The 25,094-nt window shown below is 35.9% G+C and overlaps 1 protein-coding gene across 2 annotated transcripts in view; it reads right to left on the reverse strand.

The window, feature by feature from the left end:
• The window catches only part of LOC127518175 (nephrocystin-4), a 41,736-nt gene that overhangs the window by 13,384 nt on the left and 3,258 nt on the right, over nucleotides 1-25,094 (reverse strand). The gene's annotated exons all lie outside the window — the stretch shown is intronic.

A 25,094-nucleotide genomic window follows, 5' to 3' on the forward strand; every position in this document is an offset into this window, starting at 1 on the left:
GTCATTTATTACTCACCCTCATGGCGTTCCACACCCGTAAGACCTTTGTTTTTTTGTATTTTTGATTAAATCCGATGGCTCAATGAGGCCTCCATAGCCAGCAATGACATTTCCTCTCTCAAGATCCATTAATGTACTAAAAAGATATTTAAATCAGTTCATGTGAGTACAGTGGTTCAATATTAATATTATAAAGCGACGAGAATATTTTTGGTTCGCCAAAAAAAACAAAATAACGACTTATATAGTGATGGCCGATTTCAAAACACTGTGTCAAGAAGCTTCGGAGCATAATGAATCAGCGTGTCGAATCAGCGGTTCGGAGCGCCAAAGTCACGTGATTTCAGCAGTTTGGCGGTTTGACACGCGATCCGAATCATGATTCGATACGGTGATTCATAACGCTCCTAAGCTTCCTGTTACTGCTGTACAGTAAATTCATCTTTGCCATCACAGGACTAAATGAAATTTCAAAATATATTAAAATAGAAAACAGCTACTTGGTGACTTCGGTGAGTAGAAGAGACTTTTACAAGGTTAATCACTTGGAAATTTAATATTGCACAAGCCACACAATTTGAGGTGTTATTCTTGTCCCTAGCACAAACACTGGTTGATGAGTTATTACCCACCAAAGTGTAATACGTAGGGTTAGGGATTCATAAGATGTCCTAAAAACCCTTAACATTACATACAAGCAATAATAATAGTGCTACTAGCTTTGACAAACACCACTAATAAAACAGTAAATAATGGAATCTGAGGTGAGAGGGTGAGAAAACAGAGAGAGAAACACAAGGTTATGGACATGAAAAATTGTGGCGAAAAGTGCGAAATTGTGTAGGAGGATATTAAACCTGTAAAATAACTTCATGAGAGGAAACCCAGAGGTTTGCTGAGAAAAGAACCTAAAGAGGAGGTCTGGACATAATGATTTGTTTTAAAAAGAGCACACAGAGACTTGGTCCAGCATCCTGTGGTTCTTGGAAGAATCTCACTGGGGATCTATGAGAAAACGCAGGCCATCACCTACTATTTCCACCAGCCTCAAACTTTCTTCTGCAGAAAACACAAATTTCTCTCTCACACACGCACAAATTCTTTCACAGACTGCAAGTTGAATGTTTAGCCCAAGGAAATATTCATTTCCCAGAATAACAATGTTTTCTCACTTTAGCTTTGAAGCCAAATGAGAGATGGAGGCGTCCATTAAAGTTTAGCAACCACTGAACCAGTTTAACAATTACAAGAAACACCTACTTACACCACACCAATCAATAGCAGCAGCAGCTCTGATTATGCAGGAAGGGCTTTTAGGGAAAAAAATAAAATAAAACAATCTACACAAACATCAAAGCAAAGAATTCTGCAAAATCGGCAGAAGAGCAGAGCACAATCAATACAAGCACCCTGCACGCGCAGCACAGCAAGTCATATTTACTTAGGGCATTTGTATGCATTATCCGAACAAGATCTCACATTTGAAAACCAATAAGATGACCCTGTCCTTGTCCATGTAACAGCAATTACAAGACAGGCTGCTATATGTCCACAGCCTAATCATTAGAGATATTTGCCAGTTGCACAGTGTACTGTTTATGATATGATGTGCATTTTTATGCCTAATACTAATACTTGTGCAATATTTGTATTAAAAAAAAACATTAATATATATATTTTGTTGCTAATAAAATATATATATTACAAATAAATAAATAAAATGTATATTACACTGTTGCTAATAAGATATGATGTATATAATAATGGGCTTTAATGTGTGTTTTAAGTGTATATGCACATTCATGTGGATGAGGATACACATTAAACTTTGTATGACAAACGTCAGTCAAAAATTCTGCCATAAATAATGTCCTTTCATGTAATAGTCACTTTATTTCAATTCCACTGTATTTCATGCTCCTAAAATACCAAGCCGACAAAGATTTAAATGTGTCCATTTACAAGTGATTTAATAGCATGCAGAAGTGCTCTGGTTGATTTTTTGGGCTATGTGGGTCGATGATACTTGAGTCTTAAAATCAGACCACAAGAGCTCCTGCTAAGTTTGGGTTGTGTAGGTTGAAAGGGTTTTAAACTTGAGGCTAGTTTAAATGCAGAGCAGAGGTTGTGCCATTGATTGAATTCACACTACTTACAGGCAGTAAAGTAGCATAGAATAAAGTATCCACCTTATTCCCACGCCCCATGACGTTTTGTGCGAATTATGGGTGTAACTTCCGTTAAACTGTAAACAGTCAGTGAAAGGCTCGCTCTATGAACGTAATAATACGTTTTATTTTTAAACTGGGTACAATGAGATGACATTATTCTACTCACTCTTCAACCAACGAACATTAAAAGGACATTTAAAAGTGTAAAAGCATCAACAAGGTACTTTCAACAGGCCATGAAAAAGCACGATTCTTTCCACAGCAATAACGGACGGGTTATATATAACTATAGTGATATCTATCTGTATTATGTAATATATGTTGCCTTAATAAAAATGTTCATGAACTTCAGCATTGCGTGATACTATTTCAAAGTGATTTCCATCATTTTTACAGATAATAAATTGTATTTACCTGTGAAAACAAACCTGGAAAGAGGCTTTGATGAGAAAAACAAGAGATTCTTCATGCATTCCAGTGAATTATTAATGGGATATATCATAAATTATATCAGGAGAACACACCACAGATACGTCGCCACTTTGGGGCTATAAAATTCATTGAAAAAAGAATTTTTTAAAACATTTATTCTCTCATAACTTAAACTAAACATTCTTTGTAAAATTGCATTGAACAATAATAATAATGCCCATTTATGAATATATCAGCCTACTATATCATATTTAATACGCACATTTCTAGTGCCTATAAATTATCAATATGACTAAAACTTTGCTGAAAAACCTGTTATACTCAATCTCAGATTTAAAAAAAATCCTTTAGGGCATTTCAGAGCAAATACATAAATATTAACATACATGTCAACAAAAGACTGAAAAATATTAGATATAATTTTAAGCTAAAGCTATCGCCTACTAGTCTCATGCAGCCAGATATTCAGACTGACAGCAGAAGGTTTGGACTCCATAGAAGCTTTCATTGGCGAAGGATCTCCCAAGAGGAAGTCTGACCGACGTAAAGCAGTTTTTTTTGTTTAACGTCATGTTTATGGGCATGAAAATGTAAAGTCGATGTCCCTACAATAACCGGTGTGCAATTCATTCAAGAATGTCATGTAAGTTTACTGCAACAATGGCGCAACAATGGCGCCATGTGAATTTCACATACTTTCACATGCTTTGTGTCTAGGTGGACTGTTAAAGAATGCAAAACACAAGTCTATCCGGAAATCCTGGAGAATTCAACAAATCATATGATGATCGCCTAGTAAAAATGTATTATTTATATAACTTTTCCAGTTTTGCAACAGCGGGTCTCTGAAGGTCAACCACTATTTTTCAGCATGAAACGAGGGTCATGTAAAATTCAAAACAAAACTAACTTTTGAAAAATGTCTCCTTTCATCACTTTACCTGTCTTCTGCACATAACCTGTGTGACATGCTCTTGTTTTGGTCTTACTCTGAACTTCAACTGAACTGCAGTAAGCTGAATAAACATTCTTATATGAATTTGTACTCTGGGTGTTTGCTCTCTAGTGGAAATAATGATTTGCATTGTATGGTTGAGACGATTCCCTCAGCGCACCAGCAGGGCTGGTTACATCAGAGCTCTAGATACATATTTCCAATTCAAAAGGCAGGGTCTCCTCTCTTTCACTCATCCTTTCAGACTGCTTTCCCCTCCTCTCAGTCCTATAGATACAGATAAGAGAATCGCATCAATGATACATCATAATGTCTTTTAAATCCATTTTTCTGCATGGCACACCATCATGAGACCAAATAACTTTAGAATATTCTTGACACAGTGGACTGTTGATTAAGTTTTGAAGAATAGTTTCTTTGTTTCTCTTATGCACATTAGTTATGATTCATAGTTCTAATACAAATAACTATCATTTTAAAGAACTGATTCAAGTGTCATTTTACATTCAACAGCATTATTAAATTATTCATGTTCTTAAAGATAACCTTTAAAGTGAGCATTAGATGAAAGCAAAGGCAATTAAATGTAAAAATACGAGAAAAGATTATGCACAATACTCAATATCCAAAAATATTGCAAAGAAATCTCATGTGATCACATTCAAAATGGTGAGTCACAGGCCTGAATTTTTGAACACGTCCAAATTTTCTGAACCCCTGACTCTCATTAGCAGCTAATAATCTGTAAACTGTGAATCCATTCGATTGTGAGGTGAGAATATTAGCTGAAAGACAGGACAGGCTGGCATTTCAAAAACACAAACACTCATGACACAATCAAGACTCCTAATTCTTTGCCAACTCCATAAACCCTCATAAAAATAAATAGGCTTCAGAAATTCAGGAGGAGAAGCTGAGATTATCATTACACAGATCTCTCCTCTCCCGCACTTCACAAACCAATCAGCAGAGAGAGAGTACGGCCTCTGATCCACTCTGCCAGAAATAGTTTGCACTCGTTCAGACGCCTCCGAAAACGCAGTCAACAAATCATTAGTCAGGATGAGTTGTAAAATATCCCTGTAAAATTCACAAGGGCACCAAGACCTAGTAAAGTAGCATTATAATGTGATCCAGTGCAGGCTGGGAGCAGGTTTGAGATTGTCATGCATAGCGAGAGGGATTATTGCGAGGCTGTTTTGTTGTTATGGGCTCATTAACTAAAAAGGGTCCTTCTAAAGTACTGAGTTCAAGACTCTGAGAAAATGTTGCATTACAACTGTGTAAGTCGCCTAGCATATAAGAGTGAAAGAGAGAATAGAAAATGTATAAGCAAACAGTAGAAAGCAGATAAACACAGACTCCAGGGACTCTAACTAACCTTGTGAAAGTGATTCATAGAGCGCAGGGCTCTTGCCGAGGGGTTTAGGCTGTCTGCTGCTGTAGTCCAGCAAGTCCAGCAGAACCAAGAAGGCCAGTCTCTTAATGTCTGTACAACACGGCATTTCACTGCCAACAGGGGGAAAATACCAGATACTAGGGCTGCCAAATTTAATGTGTTAACTCCTGGGGTTAATTCAATTTATATATTTTATATAAAACCATTTTAAACATAATTATATAGAATTTATAAATATATAAAATAACACTACCATTCAAAAATGTGGGATGGGGTCAATAAGACTTTTTTAAATACATTATTACTTTTACTGATAAAGAATGCTTCAAAGTGACAGTAAAGATTTTTTTTATTGTTACAAATTGTTACAAAATTATATTGTATTTCCTATTTATTAAAGAATCCTCAAAAATGTCTCTCAAAAATATTAAGCAGAACAACTGGTTTTCAACATTCATTATAATAAGAAATGTTTCTTAAACACCAAATCAGCATATTAGAATGATTTCTGAAAGATCATGTGAATCCCCGAGTGAAAAAAAATACTAAAATGTATTTGAAATACATAAATGTTTATTTTGTGCTAAGTATACTACAAATACATTTACATATTTATGTGCTAAATAAAAATACCCTGCAATTGTACTTGTGGTATACTAAACTGGTATACTTAAAGTCTGCTAAACTGGAACAACTAATTTTGTACTTAATGTACTTTAATTGTGCGGAAGCAGTGCTGAGGTCCAACTAAAGTATATTTGATTGTGCTAAAGTGGAACTATTGCAAGTATACTTTAGGTACACTTTAAATATCTTGCATTTAAAGAGTGAGATAATACAAAGATCATACAATCTTTATTAACAGTGATATTAAACACATTTTAGGCATAATATTAAGAAATGTGCATTGTGCAATAAAGAAATACTCCAAATAAAGTTTAACTATAATTTTTATATCAGTAAGTTTTAAGTGATATGTCAATAAATATGTTAATGGATTTGAAGTATACTTAGTATGAAATAAATGTATTTTAAATAGATTTTGGTATAGGTTTTTTTACTAGGGTCTAGGGATGCACAATATTGTAAAAAACTGGCATTGCAATATTTCGTTTTTCTGTGATATATATTGCGACATGGAGAAAGAAAAAGAAAAAAAAAAAAAAAAAAAATCACCTGATGACTTGAATAGCTCTATTTGGCAAGAATTAGTCATTCTAGAAACATTGGGGTGATTTTGCAGGTTGAGTGAATAGGCATAGAAAATAATGAACAAATTACAAGCATAGACAAATATAATAGAACAAAGATACAAATGAAATAAATAGTGCTTTATATTTTTCAGGTAAGTCTATCAGTATTCAGGTACAGAAATTGAATAATCAAATGTAAAATAACACTGCATAGTCTTCACTGTATAAATATAATTAATCTGTGTTAAAACTACAAAAGTGATTTTTCTCTTTGTCTTTTGTTGTTTGATTAACATTCATGACAGAGAAAGCTGCAGAAATACAGGCTGCTCTCACTCAAAACCAAATGTGCGGATCCAAAATACTGCAACACATCCCGTTTTCTTTCTCAATTGTTTAGTTCACCTCAAACCCATGAGCAACTGTGTTTACGAGGATATTCAATGTTTTACGTGAATTTCGACAATTTTTTTTTCCATGTACGAGTCCGTTCAAGCACAAATAGACACGGAAGAGAACGGCATTTGGTGTTCACGTACATGTGTGTGCACAGAAAATAGCCGCACATTCAGAATTGAGTTCTCTTTCGAGTTATGGCTCAAGTGGATGTAAACAGGTGGGTAAAAACTGGATGTGTGTCAGTATATTATGTCCATGCATTCAGCAGCCCAATTAAATACCCGTCTGTCATTAATGTTAATCAAAAAACAAAAGATGTTAAATAAATGTATACATGTTAAATAAACCTACTGTATCTGAAAAAAAGATTTTTTTAAATTTACTATTTGTAATTTTCTTCTTTGTTCTTTTTATATAGCCTAACAAAAATAACATATATAATTTCTCATATTATGCTTATATTGCCCACCTGTACATACCAGCTGATATACAATGTAGTCTTAATTTGCAAAATTGACTGGCAAAATTGTGGCCAGTGAAAATGCTGAGTGGCTAGTAAAACATAGCCACAGTGGCTGGTGAGCAAAAAAGTTAATGTCAAACCCTGTGTGTATATTATATATATATATATATATATATATATATATATATATATATATGTATTTACTGCATTTCCGATCAAACAACAGATAGGGTTCCATGACTGACACTAAAAGGGACCACTTTTCCTGTCGGTGTGACTAAATTATGTCAAACTACAAAACTGCTCCACTGTGATTATGTGCTGCAGTATTCTGTTGCGTAAATGGCAAACACTCCAAAAGTGGGATGAAACAGCGCTACCCAACTGAACCACGCAGTGCAGACCAATTATCTGCTGGCCCAACGGACAGCACTGTGCAAACCGGTTTTAACTATAGAAACCAGGCCAATTTGTACAAAGCTGCACAAACCAGTGGGAAAGCGCAGCATGAGTCGTACGACCCGTTTAAATTAGAGACAAAATTTCGCTGTTATAAACCCATAGGGAACCACAAACGGCAGAATGCTTAAGCAAGTCGAAACCAAAAAGCCCTGACATTCTAAACAGTAATGAAGAGAAAAGCAAGTACTATACTTCGATAAATACAAGCCTTATAAAAGAAAAACAATATCTTTTATAATCAAATTTGTAAATATTACACAGCAGTTCAGGTAAATTTATTGGCTGGTTCTGCAGGTTTTGTTCTGCAGGTATCAGAGCGCATGAACAGTGATATTACAGACATTTACAAGGTAAAACAAAATTAAAGCCAAACGGATACTGTTTGACATTTTTATTATTGTATTATTTTGTTATTGTAAACTGTGATAATATTTTACAATATTACTGTTTTTACTGTATTTTGAAAAAATAGAGGAAAGGGATAACACCCCTTTAAGTATAGATTCAATAGACTAATACTACTTTTTCAAAAGAATAGCTTGACTGTAGTATCTACTTACAGTAAATTATATGTAGCTTGCCAGGCTTCCCAATGCTACAATTCATTTGTTGACTGGATTTCTGTTAATAACAATGTGAATCATCCTTCAAATGGCACCAGTGGAGCACTATTTGGCCATGTTTGGTCATAACAAATCAGGCTTCCTCTTTGTGCTCTGTGGTGCTGGACATTTACGCAAAGAATGAGAAATCTTAGAAGCCTGCTGTCAATACACAATGCCTCAATGGACCACAAGTGTCCCAAACACACAGAAGGCATAGCAAATCAATACAAACAACTCAATTAAGTTGAGCAGGATGTGCAAAAAGGGGTCTGAGGAACAGGGAGCAGTTGATTCCGTTTAAGGGACATCTGTACCCCACAGGTAAACTTCACTGACCTCGCTGATCAATACCGTAGTCCTGGCGGGATAAACTGTGTTAACCTTCTCTGATCACCCACCAATACCTTCCCTTGCTCACACATGTGGGAATTTACACAGTATAGTGTCTATAGAGGCAGCAGGAAGACAACCTAATCATTTTACAGTGGATTAATATGATCAAAGCTTTATAGAATTGATTTATTAAAATTCTGTAGCTCAGAGATGAGTCAAGCATAATGAGTGAACGGTTGCTTTTGAAGCATTAAAAAGAAATCAGGGCTTATTAGGGTGATGCACAGAGGCCTTTAAGATGTAAACAGGAGCTGAGAATAGATCAGAACAAGGATGCTGAAATTGTACATTTTATAAGCTGATTCTTAAAATGGTTAAATGAAACAAACCATCCGAACAAACTGAATCAATAAAATGAATCTGACTTTGAACCCGTCGTCACCCACTCTAGTCTCTCATTATTCTGAAATGCAACACCGTACTGAAAATACAATAAATCAGTATGCTACAAACATCTGTGAGTTTTGAATGTTTTTTTGTTTTTTTTAATGGTGGTGAGAGTGAGAGTATGCGTGTGCATGTCTGCATGTAGAGTGATTTGATGGAGCAGAGTCTGTTAGGTCTGTGAGATGCTTTGTTTGACTGCTGCAGGACTCTATTTACTTTGGCTGTGTTGTTTTTGCAGCTCTGCCCTCAGGCATGATGCCCAGGCCATGGTTTGTTTGTTTTGGTGGGAATTGGAGAAGCTCTGCTCACAGCACCCAAATTAAAAACCCTTGGCCCCAACATCCCGGGGAGGACGACGATCAGATTCTTCCCGTCGTGTTGGACAGACAAGTCACGCAAACTCAATAACAAACAAGTCTGACAAGTATTTTAATGAGCACTGACACGATAAGTAAATGCAAATACAAAAGTTAACATCAACCTTGAGCCATTCAAAGGTGGTTGATGAGACAGATGAAAACTTGAATTTATTATTATTGTATTTTTGGCCCTTTGTAATAACAGCCTTGATGTATTGCAAAATTACTAAAACAAAACATCAGTAATAATGTGTTAAAAGTACAATCCAAGTAAAGTGTGTTGGCGAACTGCATACGGAGTTACATTGTAGCTGTATAATTTTCAGCTTTTAAAAAAATAGACAATCTAGAAAAAAATTTAATAGAAAAATATAATAAAAAATAACAAATATAATAACTGTGAATAAAAAAATATTTTGTAAAGAAAAATGTAAGAAAAATGATACATATTTTAAACAAAGCTAGTAATGCATTGATAATTATTTTGGGGTTCAGTGAAAATATTGGAAGGTCATATAAAAATTAAGGGGGTGGGGTCCTTACAGTAGAGTCCTGGGTTTACATCTCTTCTGTATTTAGCAGTAGTGATAAACTGAAATGAATTTTCACTGAAACACCAAAGCTTAAATTAATTTAGCCAAAAATTAAATAATTAAAGTTCTTCGGCAACAAAACCATCCCTCGATATTTCAGCCGAACATTGCATATTGCTACTTTAGCAACCTTTTTTGTTACAGTGAAGTAAATTCACACTGCTGACATGTTCACCTGTTGTAGATTAATTACGTTGTGTGTGCATGAAATAAATGCTGAAATGGTAAAAACGCATCATCAGAGAAGCACTAATTAAACCCCACTGTTTCGGCCATTGGATTCGGCCCTCCAAAACTATTTCGACTGAAAGGATTAGTTCACTTCAGAATTCAAATTTCCTGATAATTTACTCACCCCTATGTCATCCAAGATGTTTATGTCTTTCTTTCTTCAGTCGAAAAGAAATTGAGGTTTTTGAGGAAAAAGTTTCAGGATTTTTTTTTTCCATACAGCGGACTTCAACGGCTACCAATGGGTTGAAGGTCCAAATTGCAGTTTAAATGCAGCTTCAAATGGCTCTACACAATCCCTGTCGAGGAATAAGGGTCTTAATCTAGCGAAACGATATGTAATTTTCTAAAAAAAAATAAAAAATATATACTTTTTAACCACAAATGCTCGTCTTGCACAAGCTCTGCGATGCGTCACGCATTACATAATCACGTTGGAAAGGTCACGCGTGACATAGGCGGAAATACCGAGCAAGTGTTTACAAAGCAAACGTGCAAAGTCAAACTCCTTTTACAAAAAAAAAAAAGCTAAACAATGAAAATGAGATGGAGTTTTTCGCCCTACCGTGGTACTTCCACCTACGTCACGTGTGACCTTTCCAACGTGATTACGTAATGCGTGGCGCATCGCAGAGCTAGTTCAAGACGAGCATTTGTGGTTAAAAAGTATATAATTTTTTTTATTTATTTTTTTTTTTTCAGAAAATTGTTTCACTAGACAAGACCCTTATTCCTCGGCTAGGGCCGTGTAGAGCCCTTTGAAGCTGTACTGAAACTGCAATTTGGACCTTCAACCCATTGAACCCTGTTGAAGTCTACTATATGGAGAAAAATCCTGGAATGTTTTCCTCAGAAACCTTAATTTCTTTTCGACTGAAGAAAGAAAGACAGAAACATCTTGGATGACATGGGGGTGAGTAAATTATCAGGAAATTTTAATTCTGAATTGAACTAATCCTTTTTTTGTTTCAGCCAAACATTTTCAATTGCATCCCTATTTAGCAGTATTCTTGTTATCAGTTTACTCGAAAATTATGCCATAACAAATGTGTAACGTTCTTGCTGCAAACCACAGTTCATCCTTCTGAATCAGAACTTCTGATCCACAGATGGTATCATTTTTAGACCAAGCAAATTTATATGATCATTATTTGCACCAGAAGCCCCAAAAGCAACAGGTAGGCTGCATTTACTAAGCAATAATCTGTGGGCCATTATTTATCTAAAAATAGCCCCAGCCTGCATTTCCACCAAAAAGAATCATGATGAAGCCCTACTTTAATGATTTGGAAAATTTGCTGACGCCCTGCACTTGCCACAGGATTGAAGAAAGGCTGCAGCAATGCTTCTGAGAATGTACATGCTTGTATGCACGCACACACCAGCTCCTTCCTCTGTAAAGAGAAGGGCATACATCTCTGTCAGCTAGCTAAATACACAAAATCTCTCAAAACATTGGCATAAGTGCTGCTGCAGTTGCAACGATTTCCATATTTTCAGGAAAAGCACAAGCTAGATTAAACCAGTCTCTTTAAAAGAATGGCAGGGATGTAATGTCTGCAGTTGTGTATGGATAGATCTGCTGTTTGCACTCGCTCACAGAGGAGAGACCTTCCTGGCTCAGAGCGCTCCTTGAGCAGAGAAGCAATTAGACCTGATAAAGTTGTTTCTTTGTAGCACTTCAAAGGGGAAACGTCACTGTAGGGCCCGCTAACAATCCAGCTGTCCCTTGTTTGTGTTCAAGAGCTTGAAACTAGATTGACTCGTTCCTCACCTTCAAACAAACTATATACACAGAACAGTTAACAAAAAAAAAGTTTTACAGAGCAGCTGCTCTCAAGGATGCAAGCAAGAAACAAGTTACAACATTGTCAAAAGAAAATTGTAAAGTTAATAGCCTTGGCAAATAGAAAAATGGCCACTCACAGTACATTCTTCTTTTTGTATTGAGTGAAGACATTAAGCGATCTTTTCTTCTGTATCATGACATCTGAGTGAAACTGATTATCAGAAAATACAAAATGTAGGGTGGGGACTTGGTTCTATGCATCAATTGTTGATTTGATAGAGTTAGATCTGAATGCAATCTTGCGGTCATTTGTAAGAAAGGGGCGGAGTTTAAGCGAAGTTATTTCATGACGACTTTATTTTAGAAATCAGTGGTTGACCGATATATCTCCAAAGCCAATATATCGTCCGACATTTGGTATTTTTTAAATATCGGCATCAGCAGATAAGTTTAAGATTGGCCGATGTGTCAGAAGCGGGATTTTTATTTTGACGGAGCTGAGAATGCCACTCCCATTCTCTGTCTTCATTAGTTCACGGTCTTGATACGTTATTAGACTGTTTAACTGTTAAACAAAAAAAGTAAACAGTATACGAAAAAGTATTAGAGTGTTTGCTTTTATGTTATTACTAATAAAAAGGCATTTACCGACAACATTCAGCAAATACGCATTTGATTCATTTAAACAAATATTTGAATATCTAAAAAACATTTCATTTCACAAACCTTGCAGACTTGGTTGAATCCAGCTGTTAGATCTTCTGAAGTGTGCATTTGTAGCCTAAATATAAACATGTATTCTTTGCATGACAGTCGGCCTGTGAGAACTGAACGTGGACAGGAGAGTTCAGCTTCACTGAAGACGCATGATCGACAAACTTTAAACCCTTGATTTAAACTATACTGCACTTCATCCAGTTTCCCACTATGTCATATTCCTGTCCTGTATGTAAAATTAGTCTTTACTTCTCTTTATTTTAGAAAATATGATTCAGTGTGCACAAACTTACCAGATTACTGAGTGCCCAGTTAGTTACAGTGTTTACTTCCTTTTTATTCATTTTTTTTTTCAAGTATTTATTTCTAATTTATTAAATATTAAGTAAAACAAATATAAATTAGAAATATATCGGCCATCGGCCACCCTGCTCTCTAAGAAAAAAAATCAATATCGGTTGACCACTTTTAGAAATGCTACATTAACACAGTAAAATTAGATTTCTCCCACCATAATCAACAAAGCTGTCAGTGTGACATCCAAAGCTGTTGATTTTTCTGAGCAATGTATTTTTATCACGTCACTTGCTTTAAGTGTTGATTGGGTGTTAAACATACTCGTTTCACATTTATGTTGTCACCCCTGAATCCCACCAAACTTGCAGAATTTGTCACCAGTCCTTGTTCTGGTAACTCATAAATTACGAACTAAGCATGATTTAAACAAATCTTTTTCAGACAAACCAGATGCACACATTGCACAGTATGACAAGTCAAAACACAAATCATTTTCATCTTCTTAGTCTGTCGTCATAGTACAGAGAGGACTGGAAATAATAGTGAAGAAGACCATATTAAAGCATAACATGCATCAACTTCTAGTAGGAATGTAACGGTATTATCAATTTAGCAAAATTGTCTCGATATTATCGTGGTCACATGATACGATAGGTCTTCCGGGCAAAAAAAGTGTATATTTTCAGCCCGGTTCCGAAAATGGTTCTGGTGTGATGGGTTGGTAAAGTGTGAGGAGCATATCCTTTAATAGAGACATCTCACCTCATGAATATTATAGCAACGAATGCACTGAAAAGCCCTCGCGCTATATATGTCAGATATCATACAGAGTGAGAGAGAGAGAGAGAGAGAGGTGCACAAAGCTGCACGATTAATCTTTAAAAGATCGCATTCTCGGTTTCATCACCCACATGATCTAATTCCTAAATGTCAACGATTCGCCCGTGTATAATAAACCTTTGACAAAAATAAAATCGCGACATTCAAATCTGCTTTCGTGCTGCCTCTGATGTAGAGAAAGTAGTCATGTTTAGATATAAACAGCTTCACAAACAATCTTTCCAAACACACAGTATCATTATTTCTGTTACAAATATTCCAATTATCACAAAAGTATACAAAAGTTTATTATTCAGATATAAACGCTGATGTCTACGTTACCGATCAAAATAGAATTGTAATTTTGAAAGCATTGTTATACTTGCAACTTTCTGTTAAAAATGTATCTATCACTGTATCATTCTTTCAGAAACAAGTGAAGTCTTTATGAGTCCCTTTATGAATTCAAACTTCATGAATTCCTAACTGCTAGTGGTTCTCAGTGGTCCTTTTTGACACCAAGGCCCCCTAATGTCTACAACAATATACGGCCCAATGACATTTCCAGTTGTTTGGGACTCACTGGATAAGTGGATTTTTTTACTCAATTTTTACCCCACAAATTATTTTAGAGCTTAGCATAAATTGACAAATACACACTATATAAATTAATACTTTCAGAAATAAATCAAAAGTGACAGTTAAGATTTGTAATTGTTTTAGTTTAGTTTATGCCTGTTTTGTCTTTTTTTTTTTTAAATCATTATGAGGCCCCCTTGCAAGTTTGCTGAGGGCTCCTGGTTGAGAACCTCTGTACTAGACCATACTACAAACAAATTAATATTTGCCACCATTTTCAAAATAATGAATGAATACAGAATGAGGCTGACAAGATCTAAAACACCAAAATAGCATAATATCATAAAAATGGTTTAAATGTCCTAAATGTTGAGTAAATAATGACAAAGTTTTCATTTTAGGGTTAACTAACCCTTATTATATCTCAATCTATTGTGCTCAAGCACAAGCATAGCAGTTCTACCCATTTGAAATACTACTGGCTGATAAACCGAGAACTTTCTCTATTCTAAATATAAATATATGTAAATATATGTCAAATATATGTGAAACTACTGTAACACGCACAAGATTTAAGTGACGTACGGCTGCTAAAATGAGTCATTACAGTGTACAGCTGCAAGCTCATGCAGCAGTCAGTCATATAGATCCGTTAAATCCATAACGTCACACTTCTAAAGACTCTTACCCTGCATGGTGCTTTCATCTAAAAAAAACACTACACAAGAGCAGTTCTTAGACTCAAAAGAAGTAACAACATGCCAACAAAGACACAAGCTGAAGCTGCTCTTGTGTTTGAGAGTTTGAGTAGACAGAGCAGATGAGAATAAAGGAGTGAAGACGTTAAAATGAGAAGGAATGGAGAGGAGTGCAGCAGATGAAACCATGGGGAGTGCTGATTGCAGAATTATTTTCACACCACACACTGTGGAGACAAAACGATTCTTCTCGCCCTCTGTTCTGTCTCTTCATCACGTTTATTCTCTTCAAAGACATCTTTTCGTTCACCGCCTCTCATTTGATGAGTACCTCCGCACCTCTCGCTCTGTTCCTCAGCACAAATTCCCTCTTTTTCAACAAGAATGGAGAATGGCGATAACAATGCCAAGGTCAAGGTTTTGTTGTCCAATGTTTAAATGTACACATTCAGTTCATTCAAAAAGCTAAATAAATGTTTTTTGCACTCAATAAAAGCTACAGCAGAAGAGTGGAACAGAACGCAGGCACCATGAGAAGCTTTTTAAAAGTTTCATTTTTTGACCTTTACACAGCATCTTAAAGACTGAGCGCCCATGGCATGAGGGACTAAAAACACAGTGAGATGCATCACAACAGTCAAAGATGACTGCCTAATGCATGTCATCTTAAAAATGTGCACAAAACACTGACAAAAAGGGTGACATATTGCAACAGTTGAAGGCGTCTGTCTAGTGCATTTGTTTACATACATAACAATTTAAAAAAAATAACACATGAACACTTTTGAGCCTATATAAGTCACTCAGCATAAAACCATCTGTCAACAGTATTGTTAACTAATAAGTGTTAACTAAAACTAACAGTACTAAGAATTGAGTTTACTAACAGAAATAAAGATGAAATAAAATTTAAAAAACAAAAAACAAATGTCAGATGAAAAACATAATCTTAAAAAAATTGAATGAAAATTGGAAAAAACTAACTGAAATAAAATAAGTTAAAATTGAATTTGAAATATAAAATGAAAAAAAAATACTAAAATCAAATTAAAAAAAATGTATTAAAGCAATAGAATTTTTTTTTTTAAACTAATAAAAATCACAAAAATACATAAAATTACTAACTTCAAAATTAAAATAAAAACTGAAAATATAAAATAAAAGCTAATTTAAGATTAATAATATGAATGTAATAATAATAAATACTACTACAGTATATAATATTAAAATAACACTGTCTGACAAATGTATGCATTTTCAAATAATAATAATAATCCTCACAATCCCCCTCTCAGTCAAGAACTACCCAGTTCTTCTGAAGGGTGTGAGTGCCTTTAAGGACCGGCTGCTCTCAGGGATGTTTGCTTCTCCATGAGCTGAAATATTGATCATTTCCTGGACGGCTGGTGAGCCACATATATAATTGAAATGAATCTCTAGGCTTGTGTCAGAATGGGTGGAAGAGTTAAAAGGGGTATTGAAACATCCACAAGGCTCTTAGAGCCTGAGAACATGAATCACGCTGAAAGAGGGAGATCCGTGGACCTTACGGTACAGCCTATTGAACGCTGTGAAAGTTGAAGAGATGAAGCACCTGGCACGGCACTGGCAGCACGTTTACCAAGAGGCTCTTGTAGGAGGAAATCAGAACGACCCAAAGGAATGAATGGACGTCCCCGAACGCTACATCACACCGCATTTAAAAACACTTTTCTCTCTCAACTAATTACAGAATTTAATGAAGTCTTGGCTATCCATAAAGGGTTTCTAATTTAGAGTCCAGACTGTGGGCATTGCAAACTAAATAAGCACTAATAAGAGCTAAAAGTTCTCTACAGAGTGCAGTCACACGTCATAAAATGTTGTGCTAATTGGGTGGACAGATATGTCATCGGCTTCTAAGATCAATTAGGTGTGAATCAAGCTTTTAACCTTTGTGTGACCTATAGAAGCACCTACTCACACAGGTGACAAAAGCTGAGAATAATACAAAAAAATAAAATGCTATTAAATAAATAGTAAAAAACATATGCAACATGTTTTTATGAAGCCATGCACACACACATATACATACATTTTATATATATATATATATATATATATATATATATATATGGCTCAGTTTTATCATGGTTTTAGGGTCACGGTTTCGGTACGGTTCAGTATGTGCTATGTTCAGGGGAAAAAAGTACTACGGTCAAATAAAAGTAAAGAAAATAAGAACAAATAATCAAACTACAAGCAACAGCACAAATAAATACAATAGAACAAAGATACAAATAAAATAAACAGTGCTTTTCAGGTTATTTAGGTATCTAACAGTAGTTTTCAGGTACAGAAATTGAATAATCAAATGTAAAATAACTAATATAATCTTCACTGTATAAAAAGATTAATCATTATTAAAGTTACAAAAGTTATTCAGTCAAGAGCAGTGAGTGATTTCCTTGTCTTTTGTTGTTTGATTAATATTAAAAACACAGACAGCAGGAATATTAGGCTGCTGTCACTTTAAGACATAAAGCACAGATCCAAAATACTGATACTGATACACATGCATTGTCTTTCTCGACTGTTTAAGTTCACTTAAGACTTAACCTACTATGTTTGCTAGGATACTCGCCAAGACCGGAATGTTGACATAATATTTGTGTACATTTGTCTGTTAAGCGCAAGACTTGAAAGAAAACTAGAATATTTGCGTGCTGTCTGAGACGCAGCTTTCCGTGTGCGCGCTTCAGATGAGTGCACACACAAATCTTCTCACAGCACGTACACTCGAGTTCTCTTTCGCGTCTTGCGCTTGAATGTTTAAAGGCTTAAATGAGTTTAGTTTAAACACAGATAGCAACATGTGCTGTTCAAGTCTCACCTGTTTATTTTATTTGCTATCAACACCCGGGTGATGATGGTGTAAATGACTGGTCATATTAGAGCACATGGCACTCGCATTAAACAAAGTTTACAAAGAGTTTTTTTGATCATCGGCGTATTGGGAAGCCAAAATGCATATCCATCGACAGAAACATACATTAGCCGAACTCTGTCTGTCTGTTTTATGCGTTATTTTAAACAAACTATATTATAGATGCATTGTCAGATTTAAGATCAACCGCGGTGCTAGTGCGTGCCGAGCGGTATGGTTCAATTACCAAGAACCGTTACACCCGTGCCATCATATATATAAAATTAGGCACAGGGTGTTTTTACATTCCAGTCATAGGAAATAGATTTTTAATTATTTATTCATTTAGTTTTTTTTATTTACCACATTCCAGTAATGAGAATTTGAAAAACGTTCTCAATTTTCCTGTAAAAACAAATAAATAAAAAAAATTATAATAAAAAATAAATAAATAAATAAATAAAATCACAAGGCTCACAATCTTAAAGGTCCTAAAAACAGGCCTCATTTTTTTAATGCAAAATATAACTTCTTATTCTTTCCTTTTGGTTTGGGGTAAAAACAAACAAACAAAGAAGAAGAAATAAACATAGTAACTCCATTCTCATTCCAGTAATGAGAATCAGATTATTCAATTATTTATTCATTTAGTTATTAATTTACTGCATTTCAGTAATGAGAATTTGGACGTAAAAATGTGTTTAATTGTCCTGAAACTAATATCACAAGGCAAAATCTTAATGACCCTAAAACAGGCTTCATTTTGTTCATGCAAAATCTAATTTCTTTCTCTCTCTCTCTCTCTCTTTATCTGGGGGTGAAATATGACCTGAACATATCTTTGTGATATTTATCCATAAAGCTATGGCTCTACAGATTGCACAGCTCCCTATTGACACTGCCGTTTTGTACTCTGCCCATCATACAGCCAGTAAGGAGAGACAGGTTAACATCACACGGGGGTAGTAAATGGAAAAAGTCTGACTCTTCTGAACCACAGCCCAACCACACTTCCACTCTACTGTGTGACAGCACTGCCCTCTACAGGACAAGGAGCTTTATGGCACCCACCATGAATAAACCATGTTCCCCAGACACAAACTGATTTATAGTTTAAAAAGGCTGAACCTTAACAAACAGAAGGCTGGTGTGACACTCCAACATCCTTGGAAAAGAAACATCTGATTAGCCGTACAACAAAAATGGGACTTGAGAGCTTATTTCAAAAACTAAGTAACATCTCATACCATATGGCTGATAGTGGTTCCTAATTGAAAATTCACAATAAATAAAGCTTAATCCAACAAATAGCTTCCTTTTCACTTAAATCAACACAGGCATTCAAATGTTTGTCCCTCAAACTGAAGGTTGGTGATCAAATTAGATCTATCGATTCCTATGTCTCCACACAAACATGGGTTTTGTCATAACACCCCTCCATTAGAGTCGGGCCAAAGGGAGAGCCCCGCTTTAATTCTATTTTCATCTCTCTATAATCACTCCCCCTGTTTGGAGTTCTTTTCTGAGGCGTATATTAAAACAGATCCATCATGTCTGACAGACCTTATGTGATCTCACGGTCCCTCTTCTGTGCTGCTGCTGCTCCTGGGGTTTCACAGAAGAGCAGTCGTTTTATTCGGCTTCAACACTGACAACGGTGGAAATTAGCACATCTCAATTCCATAAACAAGAACCTCTCGCTCTGTGTTAGACAGCAGAAAATGAATTAGCCAGGCTAATTAGTGAATAACACTGGGGTACAAGCAAGATCAAAAAATTAACTCTCACCAAGCATTTGGCTTTGGGAAGTAAATAATGAAGTTTGTTGGTTATTTTTATGGGTTGTAGTTCCTCAGGTATCTACAACAGAGGAACTACAACATCATAAATGGTTCAAGCCAAATTTTAATAATCTTCATCTGTGCTTTGCTTATTAAGTGATGCACGTGATTCAAAACAAAGAAATCAGTTTACTAAAGAAAACATTTGTCATGACTTTTGCATCTTCTAATAACTTTTACCACATCAGTTTATCTTGATATTAAAAAAAAAAAAAAAAAAAAAATCTCCCCAGATCTTGGCAACACATACTCTACTGTTCAAAAGTTTGGGGCCAGTATAGTTATGTTTTTGAATAAAGTCTCTGCTGCTTACCAAGGCTGCATTTATTTGATCAAAAATACAGTAAAAAATGCAAGATTGCAAAATATTATTACAATTTATGCTGAGGTAAAGCATTAAGGCAAAGCAGAATTTTCAGTAGCCATTACTCCAGTCTTCAGTGTCACATGATCCTTCAGAAATTATTCTAATATGCGGATTTTGTGCTCAACTCAAGTAACATTTCTTATTATTATCAATGTTGGAAACAGGTGCACTGCTTAATATAAGGATTAAAAACTCTTCTCCACCCTCCACCCAAAAAAAAAAAAAATTACTGACCCTAAGCTTTTGATTGGTAGTTTATGTTGAATATCCTATGCAATAAGCCAAAACCTAACTCACCATTTGTCCTCTGCAAGGGAAAAAGGGGGTGAAAACTAAATACCCACTGTCAAAATAATCAAAAAATTTGAGGGTTCCCACAGTCATGGAAAAGCTAGGGGAACCAATTTTTAAATTGTGTTTCGCGATCTGTAAAAGGCATGGAAATTAATAAAATGTTAGAAGTCAGAAAAAAATATTGACATTTCTATAATGATTTAATTTTTTCTAGTTATGCTCTAAAACAGTGGTCGGCAATAGGTGGCCCACGGGCCAAAACTGGCCCGCCAGCAATAATATCTGGCCCGCGCCCGCAGCCAGATTATTTTGACAGCGGCTGGTTCTGAAATAGATCTTCGCCTCGTTTTGCCGTCTAATATTATCACCGTGTCTACACCAGACGCGACTTTTTTGCTCTTATCTTATGACTTTTTTTAATATTATCACTGTGTCTACACCAGACGTGACTTTTTTTATGTCGCGTTGCGCCGCGCCACACCGCAACAGCTAAAAGCTGTCTAAACTGAACGTGACAAACCAACCGTTGCAAAGCACTTGGACTACGTCAGAAACAGAACAGGGAATCCGTTCACTGTTGGGAATGTGTTGTGTCGCGTGACTCGCGTCGCACCGCGCCGCATCCAGTGTAGATAATATCACTGATTAAAATGGCTTCTATTATCTTTTGATGCGTCGCATCACGCCGCTCGTGTCCGGTGTAGACACAGTGTTATATTCTTTAAAAACAGCGACAACTTCGTTGCAGATAGGACACACCGGCTTTGCATTCACAAAACTAGGTAGAATGAACGCATAGCTGTCTTTCCATTCTTCTTTGTATGCCCTATTTGCTGACAACTTTCCTCTTAAGACTCTTTGATAGTGCCATTTTCTCTCACCAGCTAGCTTAATCACTCTGCACACACATGAGGTACGTGAGGTTGCCAAGGAATAATTCTGAGTGTAAAAGTACGATACGTCAAATAATTATTACAATAAGTTAGGACTCCATTGTGTTCAAGCAAATTAAAATGATACACATTTATTATTCACAATATGGAAAGAGGAAATAAAACATAGTTCGTAAAGAGCATGACTCAAACATGCCATTATTCAAGTCCTCTTATTTTTTGAGTTATTTTTATCCATTCCGCATCTCCCACATCTGTGTGTTTTAGGCGGTCTGTGTTGCTAGTTGGTGAATGAAGATACTTGCCATGGTCACTACTCTGCTTTATTAATTTATCCAGTGTAAAACTCGGACACCGCCACACAAATGTGGCTTTTTGTTAATGACTGTCCTACTACAGGATTTAACACTGAGTAACAGCTCACTACCAGTTACAAAAGACACTGTTACAGTCTGTCACAGGCAATTCTAGTTGCATTTTTCATCAATTAATTTAAATTATGCTTTGACTATGTTCTGGCCCGCCATCTAGTGGCGGAAATTTTTTTTTGGCCCGATGCCAAACTAAATTGCCGACCCCTGCTCTAAAATATTGCATTTAATATTTCATATTGTGCATAAAAGTGTTTTTTATAGAATAAAATGTTCTTAAAAGCAATAGAAACGTTCAATTTGTTAGCAAATTCTTTTGAGTCAGTTCTGTTCAATGTATCGGTCAAACCAGTTCACAATATGAAGCCTGTTGCATGAAGCTAGTTAAACAAATTCTGAGTTTCTAAGTAGGTTTAGATTTGACAAAACTGGCTCACAAAACTCAGTATAAATGTTCTGTCAACTCAGGTTTAATCCAGAGTTTGTGATTAACTCTGAAGCACGTGCACCTGAAAGTGTGACCTGTGCAGCCAACAGCCAATCACAGGGCAGATGGAGAGCAATTCACTTCTCTGCTGAAGATTAAGAGAATTTTGTATATGGAAGTTTATATGTATATATTTATATTAATTTAAATGCAACATTTATATAATTAATATATGAATATATTATATGAATTATACATGATTATAATCCATATAATATAAATAATTAGCAAGAAATATGTCTCCAAACTTTTATCACTAGAAACTGCTTTAATTTGGAGTGAGAGATACAGGGGACTGGCTGTATTGCATCAGACATGTCACTTTGCTCACAGCTGATTGGTTCAGTTTGGGTTTGCGATCTCTAACCCAGAACAAAACCAGCTCCGGAGCAGGTTAGCCATGTAGCTTAACTTACCATGGTGACGAACACCACTAAAAATTCATCCATCTTCTTGAGCTCGAAAAACAGAGTTTGCACAAACTAATCCCAAACTTACCAAGGTAGCAACTGAAACCAGCTTCATGGAACAGGCTATGGCCTGAATGATTCATTAGCAAATCGGTCTGAATCTAAAAAGATTTTTAAAATGCTTATCTAGTAATTACAAATGACTGGAAAATATCAAAAAGCGTGGGAACCCTGAATATATCCTTGTTAATAAAAATATTGCAGTTTTGTGGTGGGCAAATTCTCTCAATATTCTTGCCACAAACAGCTGTGCCAAAAACAGGGCAATGCAATTGTGAACCGGTGATTGCATAGCAAAAAAAATCCAAATGGTTGACAGGAAGGCAAGAGGGAGACAATTTTCAATACAATATGCAGAGCCACACAGCTGTTTGGGGAGAAATGGCAACATGTAATAAAACACAAAGGCACAGTGGGTAGCTGGAAATGGAGCACGCTGCAGACATTAACTATGCTCTCCACGGTCTGTGACTCAGAGTGGACATTTTCAAGAACTTTTATTTCCACTCGGTGGATCTAAGAGCCCATAATGGGAGATTTAAGTGAATTACAGTGGTGCCAGGCATGCAGACATAAGTGTGTGTGTTGTGCGTGTGTGTGCGTGTGTTCTTCTGGACAGCTGGACAGTAAATTCACAGCCTCAGATGGGCCTTTATTGTGCTTGCTGAGAGAGGCCAGAACACGTCTATCATCTCCAATAAACTCTGCTGGGTTCGGTTTGAGTGTGCTGTGTGCTGCCAGCACTGATATTTCAAACCTGAGAGTTTCAGCACCACGTAGAAGTTGAGCTGTAACAAAGAGCTTGTCCTTAAATGTGATCCCAGGGTCAGTATAACTGCTATTATTACTGCAAAAAATAAAACACATTGCCTCAATGACATAACGGAAAGTCTGGGGGTGGGGAGGGGTTGTAAGTACAACTAAAGTCTTTGGATAAAGACGGTACACTCATATTACTATGAATAGGAGAAAGTGCAACGCACAATATGGCGGAATAAGTCCCACCTTCTAAATAAAAGAGCCAATCGACAATTTGTAAAGTCATTGCGTCGCTGCAGCTGCCATTAGAAGCTCCAATTGATATAGAAAGCCAGTGTTCTTAAGCAGCGTTAATTTTGGCAGCCATTTTTGATCTAGTCTTAGTCTTTATCTTCAGACAAAAATGCTCTTTAGTCTTAGTCACATTTTAGTCATTTTTGTCTTTCATATTTTAGTCTAGTTTTAGTCAACGAAAAGTCGTCGCATTTTTGTCAGTCTTAGTCATTAATTTTAGTCAAACTACAGTTACCAACATTAATTTTGATAGCTATTTTATATGTAGTCTTTAGACAAAATAGTCATAATTTTTCTCTTTAGACCAATTCATTTAAGCTTATGAAAAATTTGAATCAAGGTAACAGGCTGTATTGACATTGCACTCTTAGCAGTAGCACTTGTGCAATTCTACATATCCCTTTTCAGTGGTTCACAAACTTTTTAGAGTGTTGTACCCCCTGAGGGATTTAACATCCTTCTGCATCGCCTTTCCACTTAGACTGCAGTTACACATTTTCCATTAAGGGACAATTAATTAATTTTCCATTAAGCCCTCTTAAATTTATTTTTTCAGAGCATTTTTTTTATCTTTATAAATACCTTTACAAAATAAATAATGCTTATAAATGCAATAAAAAGGCAATAAATACAATGATGATAAAAACAAAGTGATACTTTTAAATATTACATTAAATCCGCCAGTAGGTGGCGGTAGGTAACTGTTTTTATGAGCGATTCATCGAGTCATTCATTCTTTCAGTATCAAAGCAAGCGGCTGTAGTTATGAATGGGTCACTGAATCAATGAATCATTGACGATTCGTTCAAAGCCGCAGATTAAAAACATTAAAAACTAACTCACAGAAGGGTATGTTTTTGTTTCAAAGAGAGTTTTAAACTTAAATCTCTATGCAGTCTGTGTCTATACACTATTTGTTCTTCAAGCTATTAAGTGCTAAATCCCCAGTTTTACAAAGGTATATTGTCGAGAACAGCACTAATGTAACACGATTTGCTGGCTTGTGTGGGTGCAGTCAGTTTTGACCGCGAAAGATGAGATAATTTGATTGAATGTCGTGTATTTACGACATTTTACCTGCTAGAAATACATGCTCAGTTTTAATATTATTTTGAGGTGGAGTAGAATTAAATGAATGGCAATACATTTTGTTCGCGTACTTCAGTTTGAAAACCACTGCTAGATATCAGCCCACACTTTGGTCGCAGATTTAGTCAGCAAACGAGCAGCGCAATATAGACCGACTGAACGACACTTAAGTAGAAAATCTCAAACGAAGATCGCTGAACTCCAGCTTACTTGTCTGTTTTCAGATCATCCGCGCTTCTTCCCCATTCATTCAGGAACTAACTGTCTCTATTGCTGCGTCCCATTTCGGAGGCTGCGCCCTCCGGAGGTCGCATTTGTAGGCTGCATACATCAGAGAGGATGTCTTATTTAAAAATACTGTAATTTCATTCTTACTTTGACAG

Source organism: Ctenopharyngodon idella, chromosome 8, assembly GCF_019924925.1.
Source record: "Ctenopharyngodon idella isolate HZGC_01 chromosome 8, HZGC01, whole genome shotgun sequence".
NCBI lineage: Eukaryota > Metazoa > Chordata > Actinopteri > Cypriniformes > Xenocyprididae > Ctenopharyngodon > Ctenopharyngodon idella.